Consider the following 19,545-nt stretch of genomic DNA (forward strand, 5'->3'; position numbering starts at 1 on the left):
TCAACTACCAAACCTACTGACAGTTTCTAGAAGACACTTTCTTCAAGCAGTGGTACAGGTCTGCATCTTTCATGAAGACTATGATTTTTATTCAGGACAATGCTCCATCGCATGCATCAAAGTAATGGCCCCCTTCCTCACCTGACCTAAACCCAGGGCCAGCCTTAGGGGTGTGCGGCCTGTGCGGCCGCGCAGGGCGCCATGTCAACAGGAGCGCCGTCCGGGACTTAAATTAAAACATTGTTTGGTTTTTTTGTAACTTTATTTAACATCCTCCATGTTAAATAAAGTTTTTTTTAACTTTATTTAACATGGAGGATGTTAAATAAAGTTAAACAAAAAAAACCGGTGTTCTCATTTAAGTCCCGGGCAGGGGTGCCGAGCGGTTGCTCGTGAAGTTTTCAGCAACCGTTCGGCGCCCCTCACTCTCCGTGACTCCGTCGCGGTGCCCGCGTTTCGTGCTGAGCTCCGGAATTATTCTACCGCTCAGCTATGAAGCGTGCACCGCGGCAGAGCGCGAAGACGGGCGCCTCCCGCTCCCACCGCAGGACTCCGGCAACAAGGTAAGTAAGGATTGGGAGAGGGGGTAGATAGTGATAAGGGGCCGGGGGGGTAGATAGTGATAAGGGGCGGGGGGGTAGATAGTGATAAGGGGCGGGGGGGGTAGATAGTGATAAGGGGCGGGGGGGTAGATAGTGATAAGGGGCAGGGGGGTAGATAGTGATAAGGGGCAGGGGGGGAGGCAGTGAAAAGGGGCGGCAGGGGAAGGCAGTGAGAAGGGGCAGAGGTGGTAGATAGTGAGAAGGGGCAGAGGGGGGAGATTTTTTTTCCTTTATTTTTTTGGGGATGGGGGGGCACCAGTGGAGTAGTCTCTCTGAATCAGAGCCTGAAACCAGATGAGCTGAGACCTTAGATGTGGTCGGTAATGGCTGGGCCAGACTAAGGCTGGCCAGAGTCTCCTTAACCGCCATCTGAATCCAAGCTTGGATGTCAGCAGGAGGGGTAACAGAATCAGAATGGGGCTCAGACATGATAGATCAATAGTAATATACTAATACAATAATATAAGGATAATTAATTTAATAAGGTATAATATGCTGGCGCTCACCCAGTGCAGAGGACCACCTGTAAGGCTCACTCGCAGAGATATAATAAAAGGTTAACTTGGTATATAAAATGAGGCTAGTATGCATACATGGCTCACATGTAATGAAATGACATCAAGCCAACAGAATAGATGCAAACACCTAAATTAGATAGGGTAGAACATCTGAAAGCTGAACACACTTGCTATAACATTTTTCTTTAAAAAGAAAAGTGGGCGGGAAAGAGAAACTAACAGTTATTTAACATCTTGCCTCAATCAAGATGGCCCCACTGGTTACTTCACTTACTGGGTCTCAGGGCGTCCAAGCAGAGGGGGCTTCCTCCCTGCTCTCTGGTACCTGTACTGGGTGTACCTCTCTGATGGAGGCCCTATCGATAACACTTACACAAATTGAATTACTACTTATATATATATATATATATATATATATGCAAAACCAATGTTAGAAATCAGGAAATATGCTAATTATGTTTTAGATTTTAAATGTTTATGTAAACATTGTATTTGTTAACCCCTTAAGGACAATGGGCGGTCCCTCAACCCATTGAAAACAATGCATTTTGAGCGTGTACATGTACGGGCTTTGTCATTAAGGGTTTTTTTTTTTTGTTTTTTTTTTGTAAATTCTCCGTTTATTGTAATAGAAGCAACAGAAGACATCACAGCACAATACTGCGAAATAGGATGTTATACAACAGTAACGTCGGTTCAGCACACCCATAAGTACATCCAAACGAGTAGTGTACAAAAAGTCATATAAAGAAAGTATATATACTCTTATACAGTGAAAAGCATAACATACAATCAGTAAGCGATACATAGGTGTAGACATAAATCACAGTGGTGCAGAACAGAATACACTTATACAGGCAGATACCAGATTAGCGATTCTTGTGCGATGGGAAATCGGCAACCATCGTAGTACGAAACCATCGCTGAGGCCGCAAATGTAGTCCACAGCAGAATAAACGGAGAGCCAAGGCATAATATTAAAAGGCACATAAGAACCTGTATAAACAACAGCAAAAAAAAACAAACTAAACCATGCGCGTGTTGACGGTGTCAGTCGATAAAAGGAAAAGAATAAACAGATCAATTAAGAAGAGGCAGGGTAGGCCTGTAGTAATATCAAAAAGGTCTATCTGACAGATTGCAGTATCTCAGGAAGTCTAGGAGAAGAGATAAGGTCCTTCCACCAAAACCATCGTCGATTGTACTGGAATTCCTTCCCACGGGACGTCCACACCAATTCCTCCATTTGTGAAATAAAATGCATCTTGCTAAGCCAGATGTGCATAGGAGGAGTTTCCTTTTTCTTCCAACATATCGGGATCACTGCCTTGGCTGCGCTGAGTATGTGGTAGGTGACTGAGTGTTTGTATGCTGTCAGTGAAAGAGAAGTGTGATGCAATAGGACTGCTTCAGGGGTCAAAATATACGCGGGGTCGTTTACTTCACGAATGACACGCTCAATTACCTTCCAATATGGAACAACTAAAGGGCACTCCCACCATATATGTAGGAAAGTGCCTGGACCATCTTCACACCTCCAGCACAGGTCAGGCACACCTGGTAAGAATTTATGAAGAGTATGCGGGACACGGTACCATCTGATAAGCAGTTTGTAAGAAGCTTCTTGTATTCTGCTGGCTAGGGCACCCTTATGGGTCGACTGAACAATTTTATTCCAGTCTGCCTCAGTGGAAATGTGTGGAAACTCTCGTTCCCAAAGGGCTAAAAAGTAGGACTTGTGAGAAGTATCTAAAGCCAACAACATGGAGTAAAGTGTGGACATCAGGTGACCCGGTTCGGAAGTTGCAGTACAAAGCTGTTCGAAGGCTGTCAAGGGTCTACAATAGTCAGAACGTCGGGGCAGTGAGGCAATGAAGTGTTGCAGTTGGATGTAGAAGAAAGTGTCTTGGGCGTGTGGGGGACGAGAGCCCAGGAGGTCTGTTATGGGTTTCAGAACCCCATTAACACCTAACTGGTGGAAACGCAGATCGCCCGAGGGGGCAGGTGAAAATCGTCTGCACCTACCGGTGAGATAACCTGGAGGGAAGGCTGGGTTGTCAGAGATCGGGTAAAGAGGACTGGGGTGTGAGAGCAATCGACCCCCCGTGACGTATCTTTTGAGGACACGTAAAGTCAGCGAGATAGTAGGATGCCTGATGTTGGTGAACCGGTTGGACCTTATTGGGAGGCGTGAGTGCCTCCTCCTCCAGCAGAACCCACTGTTTATGGGCACGAAGCGTCCACTCAACACCCTTCGCATATGCGCCGCGTGGTAGTATAACTCTAAGTGCGGAACCCCCAACCCCCCGCAAAGCCTGGGTCGGACCAGATGGGAGAATGCCAGGCGGTGAGTAGATGAGGACCAAATATATTTTAAAAAGGTTCGGTGATATTGTGTAAAGTAAGTTCGTGAGATAAATATTGGCAGGGTGTGAAATAAGTACAGGAATCTCGGTAATATGTTCATTTTTAAAACCGAGACTCTCCCGAACCAAGACACATGTGGAAAGGACCATTGGCGCAGATCCCGAGATACTCGGTCCAAAAGGGGGACAAAGTTTAGGGAGAATAATAAGGAGAGATCAGCAGGAATCTGCAGTCCCAAGAAATTAAAACTAGTAGCGCACCATTTAATTGGGAAGCGTGAACTTAAAGCAAGTTTAACCGAGTCTGAGACTCGTACGCCCAAAATTTCGGATTTTTCTAAATTAATTTTATAATTGGATATCAGTTGGAAAGTCTCAAGCTCCTGCAGAAAGTGAGGTAGAGATAAGAGAGGTTCAGTCAACATTCCAAGCATGTCATCCGCAAACAGGGCTAGTTTATGTTCCACCTTGGAAGATATAACTCCTTTAATGTTGGGGTTAGCTCTCAAAGCACCCGCAAGAGGTTCCATGCCAATGACAAACAAAAGGGGAGAGAGGGGGCATCCCTGGCGTGTGCCGTTTGATAGAGCAAAAGGATCTGAGAGGAAACCATTCACCCTAATTCTAGCCGAAGGATTAAAGTATAACGCGGATATCCAATCCATAAAAGCCACTCCAAGACCCAAGTGGCGGAGAACCTGGAACAAATAAGGCCAAGAGACCCTATCAAAGGCTTTTTCCGCGTCGGTTGAAACTAGGGCAAGAGGGGTATTGAGTTTGTGAGCATGCGCTATCACATCAAGGACGCGAATAGTGTTATCACGCGCCTCACGCCCCGGAATAAAACCCACCTGGTCCAGATGGATTATACCTGGTATAAGAGGCTTAAGGCGCGTCGCCAAAATTTTTGCTAGTAGTTTGATATCCGTGTTGAGTAAATTGGCCTATAATTACCACAGAGGTCTGCAGTCTTATCGGGCTTCAATATAAGAGAAATGTGGGCCATGTTAGTATGCGGGTCAAAGCGATCGCCCTTAGTCATTCCATTGAACAGAGTGACCAAATGAGGGCCAAGGAGCGCGATAAATTTTCGGTAATATGCCTTGGTAAACCCATCAGGGCCTGGGCACTTGCCATTGGGCAGGGATTTAACTGCAGCCTCTACTTCGGCCAGATCTATCGGGGCATCTAGTAGAGCAGAGTCTTCTCTAGAGATACGGACCGGAAAGAATTTATTTAAGTATTGTTGGAGAGAATCCCTAGAGGCGGGTACCGCACCAGGGGCCGGGGGCAAACCATATAAAGAAGAATAGTAAGCTTGAAAGCAGGACGCTATGTCAGGGGTGGAGTGGAAAATCTTACCAGCATGACCTTGTATCTTAGAGATTAAGGACAAATTCCGCTTAGCCCTAACAGCCCTAGCTAACATTTTCCCAGCCTTATCCCCTAGTTAATAGAAATGACTGCACGTGAGAAGGTAGTGTCGTTTAGCACGGGTATAAACCAGGGATGCCAACCTCTCTCTCAACACACCCAATTGAGTCAAAAGATCAGGATTGAGAGTGAATTTATGAGTCCCCTCCAAAGTAGCTATTTCATTGGTAAGGTGCATAATCTCGCCCAAAGCCAGACGCTTGGTAGTAACTCCTAATTTGATTAAATGTCCGATTTATGAGCCTCCCAGACCGTGGAGAAGGGCGTCTCAGGGGAGATATTGTCACTGAAATAATTACGGAGCTCCTCCGCTAGGATACTAACATTAGCCGGGGAGGAAAGAAGGGATTCGTTCAGCCTCCAATTCCAGACTTTAGGCGGAAGGTGAACAAAAGACAATGTGATATGTAGCGGGGCATGGTCCCCCAGAGTTGTAGGGCCAATGCTGGAGGAGGAGAGCATAGGTAAGTGATGATGTGTAACGAAAATGGAGTCTATGCGTGTATATCGGGAATGAACAGCTGAGTAATATGTGTAATCCTTAACGGATGGGTGCTGTACACGCCAGGCATCCACTAGCTGCAAACTATGAAGTACTTTCTTAACTTTCGATATACGGGAATAGGAGATGTGGGAGCTTCCAGAGGAGCAGTCCAGTCTGGGGTCAAATGACATGTTGAAATCGCCCCCTAAAATGGAGATCCCCTCCTGGAAATCCGCAAATTTACGCAAGACCGAGATCAGAAAGGTCGTCTGATTACGGTTAGGGGCATATATGCAGGCTAAAGTGACCATTTGGGAGGCAATGTAGCCCTTGATAAAAATACATCTCCCCTCGGAGTCCCTCCAGGTGTCAACCAGTTGAAAGGGTAAAGTCTTATGTAGTAAGATAGCTACACCTTTGGTCTTAGTATCATGGGAGCTAGAAAAAAAAGTCAGGGGGAACCTTTTAGGGCACAATGATGGCTCTTTACCTGCACGGAAGTGGGTTTCTTGGAGGAAAGCTATCTTGGATTTAGTAGATTGTAAGAAGTGAGACAATCGGGACCGGCTTTCTGGCTTATTTAGACCCCTAACATTCAGGGTGACAAAATTAATTTTGGAAGGATGCATGCAGGCGACACCTGGAAGGACCCCATAGTGACACCCAGACAACGCGCAATAGTAAAACAACTAAAAGAAAAAAGAACTGCAAACAATAAATGTGGAACGGAAAGAAGAACATAGGTCCCGAGAGATGGGACCCAACACGATGCTTAAACATCCAAGGGAGAGCCATTTAATCCAAATGTAGGATTAGACCGAAAACTCGGATCACAAAGGATCCGGATGGTCAGCTCGGGGGGTGTTTGGAAAGTAGGGAGCTGAGTTAGGTAAGGAGAGGAATGGGTACAAAGCAGGGAAAAAGGGACAGGTGTATGCACCCTGACCCACTGCTAGAGTATGTAACTAAAAGCTGGCAATGCAGCTAGGCAATGTCGGTGTGTGGAGAACAAGCAAATATGCATGTGGGGAAACACGCATGCGGAGATCAAGGCAGAATGCTTCTGCAATTAGAACATATAGAAAATGAAGAAATACAAGTCAGGTTGACACAATTCAAAGTGCAAAGACACAATATTGATCTATATAAACACTGAACCAGTCTGGCATATATGAAAGAGCATCAATTCACCCAGAAGTGTAGCATTAGGGAATGTGCGTGTAGTGCAACAATCCCAATGATAGAAAGAGCTTCAGACAAAATGTATAGGAAAGTAAAATCCAGATGTAACGTGGCTCTGTTCATAAGACGGGTACAGCAGCACAAACAAAAAACATCAAACGACAGTAAATCAGACAGGGCACTATGTCTGAAGCGTCTATAGTAAGGCAACTGACTGTTTGAAAATAATGAGCAGTGTATGCCGTGCGTAAACGAAAGAATAGGTGTATGAGGTGGAACAAACATAAAATAAACCTCCGAAGAGAAAGGTAGTAAATCTCCAAAGAGACCAGAGGTGTCAATAGGGAGTAAAGGAGATGCCCATTGCAGGTGCGACGAGACCTAAATGTAGTGTACGAATAGGCAAACTTAAATATCAAGTACAGAAATAAAATTTAAAAAAAAAAAAAAAAGGGATGACCATCCGAAAAAGAAGGCACTTATCTACCGTGTCCATCACGACTCGTAGTAGCCCAGCAAGGGGAAATCTGAGGCAAAATAAAGTTCAAGAAGGTCGCAATGGAGGTCGTGAAGAAACGGGTGTGAAGACGTTATATGGGTTCGTGGTATACAGCCGCTGGACCGATGATGGATCAAGCGTTGGCCTCGAGAGAACTGTCCATACAAACTGTCTACAACAGTGAACAAAACACGATGGGTTGCGGGTAGTACAGAAGGTCTTCAAAACGCCATCAACGGAGGCAAAGATTTCCGTAAGTGTGAGGAGGCTCGATGACGAAAGGCAGGTTAAACGGCATCAATAATGTGGTAGAAATCATAAGAAAAAAGGGTTGTGTAGATGAGGTGCATAACTCAAAAATAGACGACTAAATATGTAGAGGTAGAAAGATCGGCGTGATTGCAGGTAGGTACCGCAATAGCTCAGGTAGTAGGTGGATTACCCTGTCTGGGTCTACGACGGCGCTGCGGCTTGGATATCCAGTCACGGTTTGGGTCGCTCAGTTTAGGTGGGGATAGAGAGGATAATTCCCAGTCCGGGACAGCGATAGCCGGGAGGCCTAACTTCTCAAGTAGCCCTGGAACATCCGCCGCACACCGTACAGTATATCGGTCGGGGCCATTGCGGACCATTAAGGAAAACGGAAACCCCCATTGATATGGGATAGCGGCCTCGCGTAAGGCAGAGGTGAGAGGGCGAAGGACTCGTCTATATTGTAGCGTTATCGGAGATAAATCAGGAAATACCTGAATATTATGTCCTTCCCACGCCAAGGAGCCAGCACGTCGATATTCTGCGAGGATAGTATCCTTGACAACATATTCGGTAAGGCAGCAAATAATGTCTCGTGGGGGACGATCATCTGATTATCTAGGACGCAGAGCCCGATGAGCCCTGTCAAATTTGATAATGGTATCATCAGGCTGTCGGAGAAGTCGGTTAAAAATTGTACTGATGACAGTAACCAATTCCGAGCCGAGTACCGTCTCCGGGAGACCTCGAAGTCGTAGGTTAGATCTGCGGCCTCGGTTGTCCAAATCTTCAATTTTCTGCATCAGACGCCGTATCGCTGTGGATTGTGAGTGTAGTTGATTCGAAACAGCGTCAACGGTTGAGCGCGTGGTAACTGCATCGGCCTCTAGTGTGGAGACACGTTCTCCCATGTGCTGCAGGTCCTTTTTGATGTCAGAAAGATCTGCTTTTAAGGGCACATGAGCCTCAGCAATAATGCTTTAGTCGGCAAACCCTTCAAAGTGTTATGCCAGGTATCCTCGTCCAAATTATGTTGCAGATGGTGCGGATCTCGGCCGGATTCAGACGGCAAGTCAGAGAACTGACTCCCAGGGCTTCCAGGTGGCGAGGCCTTCTGCATGGAGTCGCGGGAATCAGTATCAGTGAAATTTTGAAAGAACGACTTGACCGAGGTAGGCTTCGATTTGTCTCTAGGTTGAGACTGCTTCGGCGTGGCGCCAGGTTTCGAGTGTTTCCCCATTTTCAAAGATTAGGCACCGATTTTAGCAAAAATAGGCAGTGGGTCTGTGGAGCAAGAGGATTATGCGTCCATCTTGTTAGGCAGTTGGCCACGCCCCGTCATTAAGGGGTTAAGTGAGTCTAATGGTCCAATTACTTGGATGTCTGGTGTGTTGCTTTGATCTTATAAGACAAGATGTACCTATGGAGAATAAATACAAAATCACAAGAATATCTAAATATTATAAAGAGAAAAACTTTGTCTTGAGGCTTGATGATTCATAGTTTTGTTTTTCATGAAATTGTTGATGTGTACCTTCTTCGTTATGCCCACTTTTTCTTCTGTAAAAGCAGAAGCAATTAGTATTTTCTTAATTTGAAGCTATAAAGTAATGCATTCTATACCAGCCTGACCATTTTATCCAAAGCTTTACTCTGATGTTCCTATAATTTATATTGCCAGCTCCAGGCTGGTTGCACTTTTATTTAGATTCCTGTAGTAGTTGCAATAAAATAAAAGCATTTTTAGATGCTGTGTGGGATAATTAGATATATATCACAGTTGGAAAAAGAATAATGACTTCCATGGTAGGATTGTTGGTGGTTGATTATTATTCAAAAAAGGGAAGCAGGTACCTGATGACTTCTATACACAAATATACTATGACTTATCTTGCTGGGTAACAAAAAAACATTTTATAAATCATATAACACTACATTTTTTTTTACCATTGATCATATGCTAACAAAGTAGAATGCATCTGCTAAGTAGCAAATCCTGAAAGGTAATATTTGATTTCATCAGACTGAAGAAAACTGACAATACAGTCTTGTCTGTTTATTAACATAATGACATCACTGATATATAAGTTCTGCCACATTTTGTTACTCATTTTGGTATACATGAAGTAAAATTGCCCTTTATATTTAAACCAAATATCTTTAATAATAATTGACAATTACACTGACTGACAAACATAGGCTGAGCAAGTCTTACTAAATGTGACAATTCTCTTGAATAGATGGTGAAAATTGAAATTCAACTCGTTAAACATAAACGTTAAAAATAAACATTTCAAATGCAAGAAAGCCCACAAATTAAAACCAATAAAAGTAACAAGGTCAAAATCACAAAGATAATGGCTGTGCTAGACACATTAATCTGCTTAGTGAACCAAATTTTCACACCAGTCCTGTTCCAGCTGAAATTATAAAACAAACGAACCAAGCAATAAAATACTGGGCTGTATATGTGAAAAGACAACTGACATGCACAAGGCTGGATTAAGGCGCGTTGGGCCCTGGAACAAGTTTACAGAAAGGGACTTGTTTTTCCATTTTTTTCTATGCTTTCTGCCTACCTTTTGTGGTTTTTATTTCTTCCTTTTGTCCTATGCCTTTTTTCATGTCACATACTGACATCTTTTCATCCTTTCTCATATTCTTTTATCTTGCTTGTTTTCCTTTTATATCTTACATCCTCTTTCTAACTTCAATTCTTCCCCACCCACATATACACCTATGCCCATGCATACATACACGCACACATATACACATACACACAGATATACATACACATATACATACATGTATACACACATATACATATTCCAAATCTTCATCTGCATTGTCTTCTTCTTCATCTTCTATCTTCTTCCTCCTCTTCTATTTTCTGTATTCTACCTTCAATCTTCAATCCTTAACCCCTTCAGTCCCCTATGGACGTACCAGTACATCCAAAAAACGCATCCCAAGAATCCCCTATGGACATATTGGTACGTCCTGCCCTTCTTGCAGCTGCAGGGACACATCCCTGCTGCTGCACGGGAGATCAGGCTGTTGTTTGACAGCCTGGACTCCCCCCTGATAGCAGAAGCCGGCATCGCCGGATTTCTGCTGTCCGATCTTATGTAACAGCTTCTGGCACGATCGGGCATTCCCTTCCAGGTCGCGTCTTCACAGACCCTGCAGGGGATATCCTGTCCTCCGATGAGGCACAGACGCTGCGATCTCTATGCAAGTCTGTGAGGATTGCATAGAGATCACAGTGTGATCGGTGCAGGGGGATTGCAGGGAGGAGAGAGAGAAACCACTAAAATAATGCAATAAATAATAATTAAAAAAAACAAACAATAAAGTGAGCTAAGTGATGTCATTGTGACATCACTGGCATTAATAACATGTTCAAGAGGTCCCTAAGAGGACCTCTAATCATTTGAAAAAAAAATATATAAAAAATACAAAAAAATACAAAAAATAAAATACAAAAATAAAAAGAAATATTTAAAAAATAATAATAAAAAAATTAAAAAACCCTTACATCCCATCGCCCTAACACAACATCTACCCAGTATACCCCTCCTGCCCCCTTCACAACCCCAAACCCCGTTAAGCCATAAGCTTAAAAATTCTACAAATAATGTACACCTTATAGTATGTTCCTTATAAGTGCTGAGAAAGTATGGAAAATCTATATAAATTAGGTATTTCTGAAATCAGGACACCTGAATTGATAAACTTGGAGGGGATTTTCCATCACTTTACCCTAATTTTGTGAGGATTTAGAGGGAAAATTAAAAAAAAATTAGGTGTTTTTATTAAATTTTCGCAAGTTTTTACTAAGTTTCTCATTCTAAATTTTCAGCTAATCATCCAACTATGGTACCAAAAGAAAGCTCTATCTCTCTTTGAAAAAAACAATATATAATTTACATGGGTACACTATTCACAAGAAAAGAGAATAATCGCTGAACCGACATGGCAAAAATGGCAAAATTGCTCCGGGACTTGAGGTACCAAAAACCTCGGGGATTGAAGGGGTTAAACTTCTTTCTTTGGCTGGATTTCCGTGGACATATAAAAGGAATTAAAGACAAAAATAATATTTTTCTCAATCACAACTTTTATTAAATATGAAAAAATTGTTTACATGAATTAATAAAGAAATAAAAGTTTCTTACAAGAATATCGTGAAGAATAATGTGATCAGTGTTTTGTTCCACTGAATAAAATGGAACCTTTTCATCTAAAAATTTTAGCAGTAGCAAATGTTTTGATTCCATTATGTCTAATGTATTTCATTTATTAGGGCCTTTTAACACTTTTGCTTTCTGGTATATATTATGTGTGACTCAGGTACCTATTAGGGATGCGTAGAAGAGCTCGATTGCGAGATAAACTATATGGGGCTGGTGTCCAAATGTTTCCAGGGCTGCTTTACAGTCCCAGTCCGGCCCTGGTAGTGACCTATCCCCGTGTGCACCACAGTGAATCAGGTTTATTCAAATTGAAAAGAAGAGGCATATTTTACTGCTACTGTTGAATATTTACGCTACAGCCACTAAAATGATATTCTCGTGGTGCTTGAGGTTCAGCATGGACCTGTTAAAAATACAAGACTGGACTTCACTATAGATGGATCAGACTTATCTGCTGTAGCTTTAATCAGTGGCTGGGTTAGTTGGCCATGCAAGATTTTTAAATGTGAGCATACAGTATCCACATAGCTGAACTACTGTTGTTATAAATTGTTAAAGTATTTACATAACACAGTTAATGCTTCCTTAACCATTTTGTTACCAGTTCATACACTTTATCAAAAGCACCATCATTTTGCCCTGAGGTGAACTCAGGGAAGTATAGTGTCACTTCTGGTGACGTCCTCTCCCTGACGGTGCTTTTGGTGACACCCTCTTCCCTGATTGAAGTATAGAGGAGAGAACATCACGAATACTGAAGATAGCAGACTTAAGAGAGAAGAGAAGGAAGAAGATAAATGATAGAAGATGAAGAAGAATAGAGTAAACGAGAATTAAAATGTGTGAGAGTGTGAGTGAATGTCAATGAATGTGGGCCTACATTCTGCGCTTTTTGCTTTGTTTTCATCTGATTTGTGGGGGTGGTCTGGCCTCATTTTCATGGCTTCATATGAAACGCTGAATTTATCAAAATTCTGTAAATTTTAAGTTTGTACGAATCCAAATGCATAGGTCATTTTCCCTTAAAAAACAGCCTATTGGTGAATGCTTTTTGTGATTTCACAGGTTGTCCCAGCAAACATTTTACTTGTCGTTCTAAGAATAGTGCTATATCTAGTTATAAAGGTAGTAGAAAGAACAATACTATTAAGATGGTACAGTGTAGACCTGTCCTCTAGCTTGATCAAGCCAAAAACGGAGGTTTGAATCCAGCTACAGCCTGTAAAGGCTCTATAACATGCATTCAAAATTCTCATTTTACTCTGTCAGCTGGAATCTCTCTTGTACGTTGTTTTACAAAAGCATTCAAATCACTAATGTTTGAGACTAATGTTCACTCCATGTAATTAAAAGTGGAGATAAACAGTGTATGCGGTTCAATCAGGTTATCAAACCCAGCAGGTATTCTGTAATGCAAATATGTAATTAGCAGTGGATACAACAGAAATCCATCCACAATCAATATTTTATATCTAATGCTAATGCAGCTAGATTGAAAGCATGGCTTTGTATTTCAGTGTGAGCAAATACATGTACTACTTGAACAATATAAATGTCTCACTAGGACGATGAGAAAATATTAATATATTCTGAATAGCTATATATTCAAATTCAAGGAAACTGCACTGCATATATGTATTGTCCGCTGCAGGTCATATGTGTTAGACTAATTAATAATAAGATAATAAAAAATATTCCTTTTTTAATTAAAGAAAGATATCCAGTTTTGCCTAGGACAACAGTCTTTAGTTGCATAAGCTTTTTAGACTAAGGGTATCTCTCCCTCATTGGTTATATCTGAAGAAGTATTTTATGTAATTTTACATGTGGGTCCAATAAATACTATGAACTTCAACTAAAGGTTCTTAAAGCCAAATCTTGTTGTCTGAGGGGTGAGAGGATTGTTTCTAAGCCACTTTAGACATAAGGGGCTTTAAGTAGCCAGGATTGTATTTGTTTGGGTTCTTTTAATAGTCTTTCCTTGCAATCCCTTTTAGAGAATGCATTTTGGACAGAATTCTATATTATACATTATGTTGTATTTCAAATTTATTTAAGATTGCTATATTACTGGGACTTTCCATTGAGCTTAACCAGGATCCTCAGCCCAGGACTGGAAGTTCCTACTATCTCCAGTAGGACAATGTGTCTGATTTTTTTTTTTTGCTGCTTAAATTCAGTACAAGAAAATTATTTAAAAAATCATCCATCCAATTGTTATTGTGAAATTTAGCACGGCAAATAAAGGATCAGAGAGAGACAATGTAGAATATGTTGCTTTCTGCTTGGTGGCAAGAGGTCTCTGAACTTGCAATATGTCTGTTCTTCTAGTCTTTGGCCACACATGGTTATAAAAGGAATACAGCTGTTAACCTACATACCTTATACAATAATTTCTCAGTATGAATATAAATATCTCTTAGACAAGGAATTTTACAAAAAGAAACAGGATCGGGATTACACATGGTGTTATGTTTATACATAAAATACACGGCCTACATACACAAGTGAATCAAAAGTGCAGGTTCTCCCAGAATGTTATAATCATGTTACTATCGTGACAAAAAAAAAACACAGGAAACCTTAGTCTTCATGTACATGTCAGAAGTACATTTTGTTTTACAAAACATTGGTTAGATAATTATAAGCAAAGGAACATACAAACCATGATATAAGAAACCCCCATAGTTAAAGCCTTAATATTATAATATCATTTACTTAAGTCATATGCTACATCATGGAAGCCCTGGATTTTTTTTTTGCCAAATGGGGAAAAACACACTCTTTTGCATGACTAGGGCATTGTCAATTTTGTGGGCCCAGATTCCCATATACCAAACTTCCCACCTAAATAAAACCCATGGGCACAAGCTGTTGGGTTAAAAATTGGCCACAGATTTAATATACATGGGAAACAAATCCACCAACAAATTGTTAACGCAATATAGTTATTGTCAGAATGACCACCAAGCATATACATACAATACATACATTCCCTCTTTTATTTCCAATTACCCACTGAAAATGACACCCCCTTCCCCTATATGGAACACCAAAATAACCCTGACAACATAACTAACCAAAAAAGAACATACCGAGATGCACCTTTCCCACACCAGGTTCTGAGCTATAGACCAGCTGGAAACCATCAACACCAACATAAACAGAAAACACTCTATTTTTTGTTAACAAACCATTATTCTACCCCCACCTTACAGTCGTCAGCCTCACCACAAGGCTAGCCCTTGACACCTCAAACTGGCTGAACACCACCACCCCACAAAAACAACTCTCAATAACCCCCTAAAACCCCAATTTTAATAATAAGCTACCAGCTAATTAACCTTACCCCTACACCTGGCTACTGCCTACTGATCCCTTGCATGCCTCCAATTAAGCCGAGGTGCTATCTCAGACTACAATTACCCTAAGTGGCCTGTCCTTTAACCTTCTAAAGTCCTGTTTTATCTGCCTTACCATTTCCCTCTGTGGAATTAATAGCAAATCAACACCCCCCCAGCTTGAACAAAAAAAGACCAGTTGACTTCCCCCTTTCCAACAAATGAAACACCTAAAAACCCCTACAACCAAACAACTTTAATATGAGCTGTGCCCGGAAAGCCCATCTGCTGACCAAGGTCCTGAACTGCAGCTCTCCTTTTGGCCCAAAAAGAAGACTGTCCCAAAATCCATGCCACCATCCCTGTAGAAAGAAGAAAATTACCAGCCAGCAACCATAACTCAACCCCCATAAAAATGCCTCTACTATAACAAGCACTCAAGCTGCACATTTGACAGTAATCTCACCAACTAACAATTCTCTTGACAATGTCATTCCCAAAACCAAACCGTGCAGCTTCCATTGCTGCCCTGACCCAAAATGAATGTCTCAAACTGTGGCGGTTCCAAACCTAACTGCCAAAAAAATCCAGCTGGATTACCTTTAAGTGTTAAAACCCAGATAATGCAGCCCAGCCTCATGTATTAAAAATGTCAGTTCAACCTATGGTCTCTTCCTCAGATATAACTGCCAACATTGCACCAGGCATATAGCTTTCCCTCCCAACAAATACTCCACCTCAAAACCCTCTGAATGTGTCCGTCTTGAACTTCCGTAACCTAATAGATGTAACCTTTATGGCTTGCCACATCAAAAAGTCCTTAGTCCTTCTACCTGTGAAGCTTAAACAAAAAAGCCAATGCCGACATATTCTGATCTTAAATACCTGCTGATACTCCCTTACAACAACAACCTAAAAACAAACCATAGTGAAACATCTCACCTTTCCACTTCAGATGAAACTCCTCCAAACAAAGCTATCACCTGGTTCCAGACATCCCAAACCTGGTTATATGCTGACCAAGTCCCTTGCGCCAACGACTCTCTTACAAATCACAGCTCTGCCTTCTTCCCACACTTCTAAAGCCTCTCTCAGAAACCAGGACTGCTGAAAAAGAGAGCATCAACCACCAATTTAAGAGAGCCGGGAACATGCTGAGTCTGAAAAACCATATTAAGGTACATACAGATTAACACGAACCTCCACAACTAAATTACGAGAGTCAATGAAGCCGACAGGTGGTGAACCACATGTACCACCACCGTGTTGTCTGTAAAGAACATAACCTTCCTATTCCTCAATTCATCTGTCTATAGCGACAAAATCACCAACGGGAACAACTCCAAAGACACCGTATTCCGAATCAAGGAACTCACACCCCATGCCTCTGGCCAATACTCTGTGCACCACCTGCCATCATAATACACCCCAAAACCCATACGTCCAGATGCATCTGTTAAGAGCTCCAGATCCAACGATGACTCTGCTAGCTGCCTTAAAATTACTGTACCATTAAAGCTCCTTAAAAAATGTCTCCCACATATCCAAATCCTCCTTCATGGCAAGCGAAAGTAGTGCGTCGCCTTGACCTCTCTCATTGCCGTGGTCAAACTCCTATTAATAATTCTCCCCACACTACATGTGAAATTTAACGGTCCCACCAGCAACTAAAGAAGCTTCAAGGTGACCTTCCTCTCCCCCTTCTGCCATAGCTTGCCTCAACACCCTCAAGTTCTTCTGCGGAAGCGACATTCCTCTTCAACCAAGTAAATTTCCAAGCCCAGGAAGCTAAAGCACATTGCCAGATCTTCTGTCTTATTCTCCACAAACTGAATACCAAGTGACTGCACCACTCATTCCATGTTCTCAACAGTACCGACACGTCTCAGAACTCGCCAGCCCAACACTTACAAAGTTGTCTAAATAATGCACCTGTTTAACGACCCACTCCAAAAACCAACTGAACTTCTCAAAATAAGAACATGAAATACAACACCCCATAGAAGTCACAGATCCACAAAATACTGCCCTTCAAATAACCCCAACAAATGATGAATTTGCTAATGTATTGGCAACAGCTGGAATGCCTCACCAACTTGACCATCTGGTCAAATGATGCATAGGAGATCAAGCACAGTTAATTTATCAATATCATCATTGACTGATGACCTGCAAAGATAAAACATATGGTGAATCATCCTAAACTTCTCAACTTCTTTATTGGGGACCACCCCTAGTGGAGAGATGCACAAATTAGGCAACAGCTCCACTTCACCATTCTCCCTAGCAGTACCTCCTTGTGCAACTTCTCCCTTACCACTTCTGGGAATGCTAAAACCAACTTCAGATTCTTATAACACTCCCCACTAACACAATCATGAAAAATAATTTAAAACCCATTCACAAAACCACCCTCGAGCAAGGCAGCATTTTCTTATCTTACCAGTTTAACCACGATTGTTTGAGCAGAGGCAGCTGGCTGTGGGTGTTGCAGTCACTTTGGAGGAGGACTTTCCCTTCTTAAAACACCTACTGAAACTGTGGCCACAGGACAGTAAAGGACAAGCATTATGACTTATATAATTTGTTCCAGGGTCCCCTAGTCATCACCAGTCCTTCTAGGATAGACATCCATACTGAAATATTTGAAAGCCTGAAACATCGATACAGGGATTTTTTAATAATCCTTTTTACTGTGAAGTCTGAAGCATCAAATGTATTGCATACAAGCAAAAACATATGCTTTTAGTCACAACATGAACAAACATGCTCAAAAAACACTTTCCCCCAATCACAGGCCACAGCTAAAAGGGACATAGCTACAATCATACACACAAATAAATCTCTGCAGGGCTGAGCTTTTTTTTAGGCTTCAAATGCTTTTCTCAACTTGAGATTTGAGATAATTGTACGTTCCTCCATGGGGGGGTTCAAACTGAGAAATAATTATAATCCATTATATTAGACAAACATAAAAAAGTATATTTTAGAGTGTATATTTTAATCCAATTACTTCCCAATCTTTGATTTGCAGCTTTCATCAAAGGGTCTAACTATACCAAAAAGCTTGACAGAGAAATGGATTCTTCTGAACTCTGGATTGTGAACTAAGATAAAAAGATACGCACACTTACTGCAGTAGTTCCTTTTGGAAAATGTCAGCGACCTTTCCCTGCCGCACACCGATTAGATACAGAAATATTCATGTCTATTAATGAACAAATGGAGTACTTACATTTTTAGTATCTCCTTATAATTACTATAATTAAGACATTCATGTGAATGAAGTGAGGCATTAATGCCAATAAGTTTTATTTTGCTTCTAAGAAGACATTTTTTAACTGTCCACATTTATTAGAGTGTATGTGTGCAATTTTAATATTCTCTGTTAATAAATCTTTGGATGAAAATTAGAAAATGATAATTTCTTTTTTTTTTTGCATAACTGCAAAAATTATTAACAGTAGAAGATAATATCTTTTCCTTACTTTATTAAACGGATAAGAAATGTTGATAGACAACCAAAAAACATTCAATATCCTTTTTTATGGCTACCAACTAAAAGAAAATTAAAGACTGAAGATGGGCCCATAACGTGATACATTCCATACTAAGGGCACCTATCTTAACCTGATTTGAATGGATATTCTTACCAATCATTTATTCTAAACTTTATTGGAAGCGTATACAGGCATATTCAGATAGATATGATATATTACATTTATTTATATAGCGCCAGTATATACTGTCAGGAGTGTTAGGAAGAAAGGTTGTAAGCTTTTTCTTGAAAAAAGTGCTGTTCCAGGGAGCTTTTGAATGTCGCGTATGAGGGAGAAAGCCTTATAGAAAGAAGAAGGGAATAAAAGAGAAGGAGCGCAGAACAGGTTAAATCTTGAATTGAGGATGGATTGAAGTGGTGAAAGACGGGAGAGGGGTAGACCAGTTAGTAGGGAGTTGCAATAATCCAGACAGTATATCAAAAGGGAATGGATTCATTTTTGGTTTCATTTGTGAGGAAACTGTGTTAGTAGGTTAATTTATGACTGGTTAGAGCCGGATTACATTCAGAAAAAGAGGGCATGGGACAGGGCTCTTACTTGGTCTCGCCAGCCAATAAAACATTTTATGAAATACAATAAAAAAGGTGTTTTTTTTGTAAATAAAAGTTTATTTTATGAGATAAACAGGTTAGTTGTATGTTTAGCAATCGGTTTCAGCCAGAGGTTGAAAGAAATCAACAATCACCTCCTAAGTTTAAACGATGTGGCTGAAATGCCTCGATAGAAGCATTTAGCAACACCGAAAACCACACCCTGTGAACACGCCGGAGTGCAGCGCCCACTAAAAAATAAAGAAGAAGGTCTCTCCAGAACCCTCATGAGAACTCTACCAGTACTGCATATAACCATGCAATTCAATATAACCCAGCTTTCTAATCACAATGTGATTAGTAAAATATAATTAAAAAAAAAAGAAAAAAACAAAAACAGTTAAAAAAATAAAAATAAAATGTGGTCACATTTCAAAATAATTATGCAATGATAACACCGTCAGGGGAACCATCCAGTTCCAACATTTTTTTTAAAAAGTTCAAGAATATAAAAAATAAAGAAAAGGTTTTTATGAGCATGTGCTAAAATTAGCTCTGTATTTTTCAAAAAATCCTGGCAT

The sequence above is a fragment of the Spea bombifrons genome, chromosome 5, assembly GCF_027358695.1.
Source record: "Spea bombifrons isolate aSpeBom1 chromosome 5, aSpeBom1.2.pri, whole genome shotgun sequence".
Lineage (NCBI taxonomy): Eukaryota > Metazoa > Chordata > Amphibia > Anura > Pelobatidae > Spea > Spea bombifrons.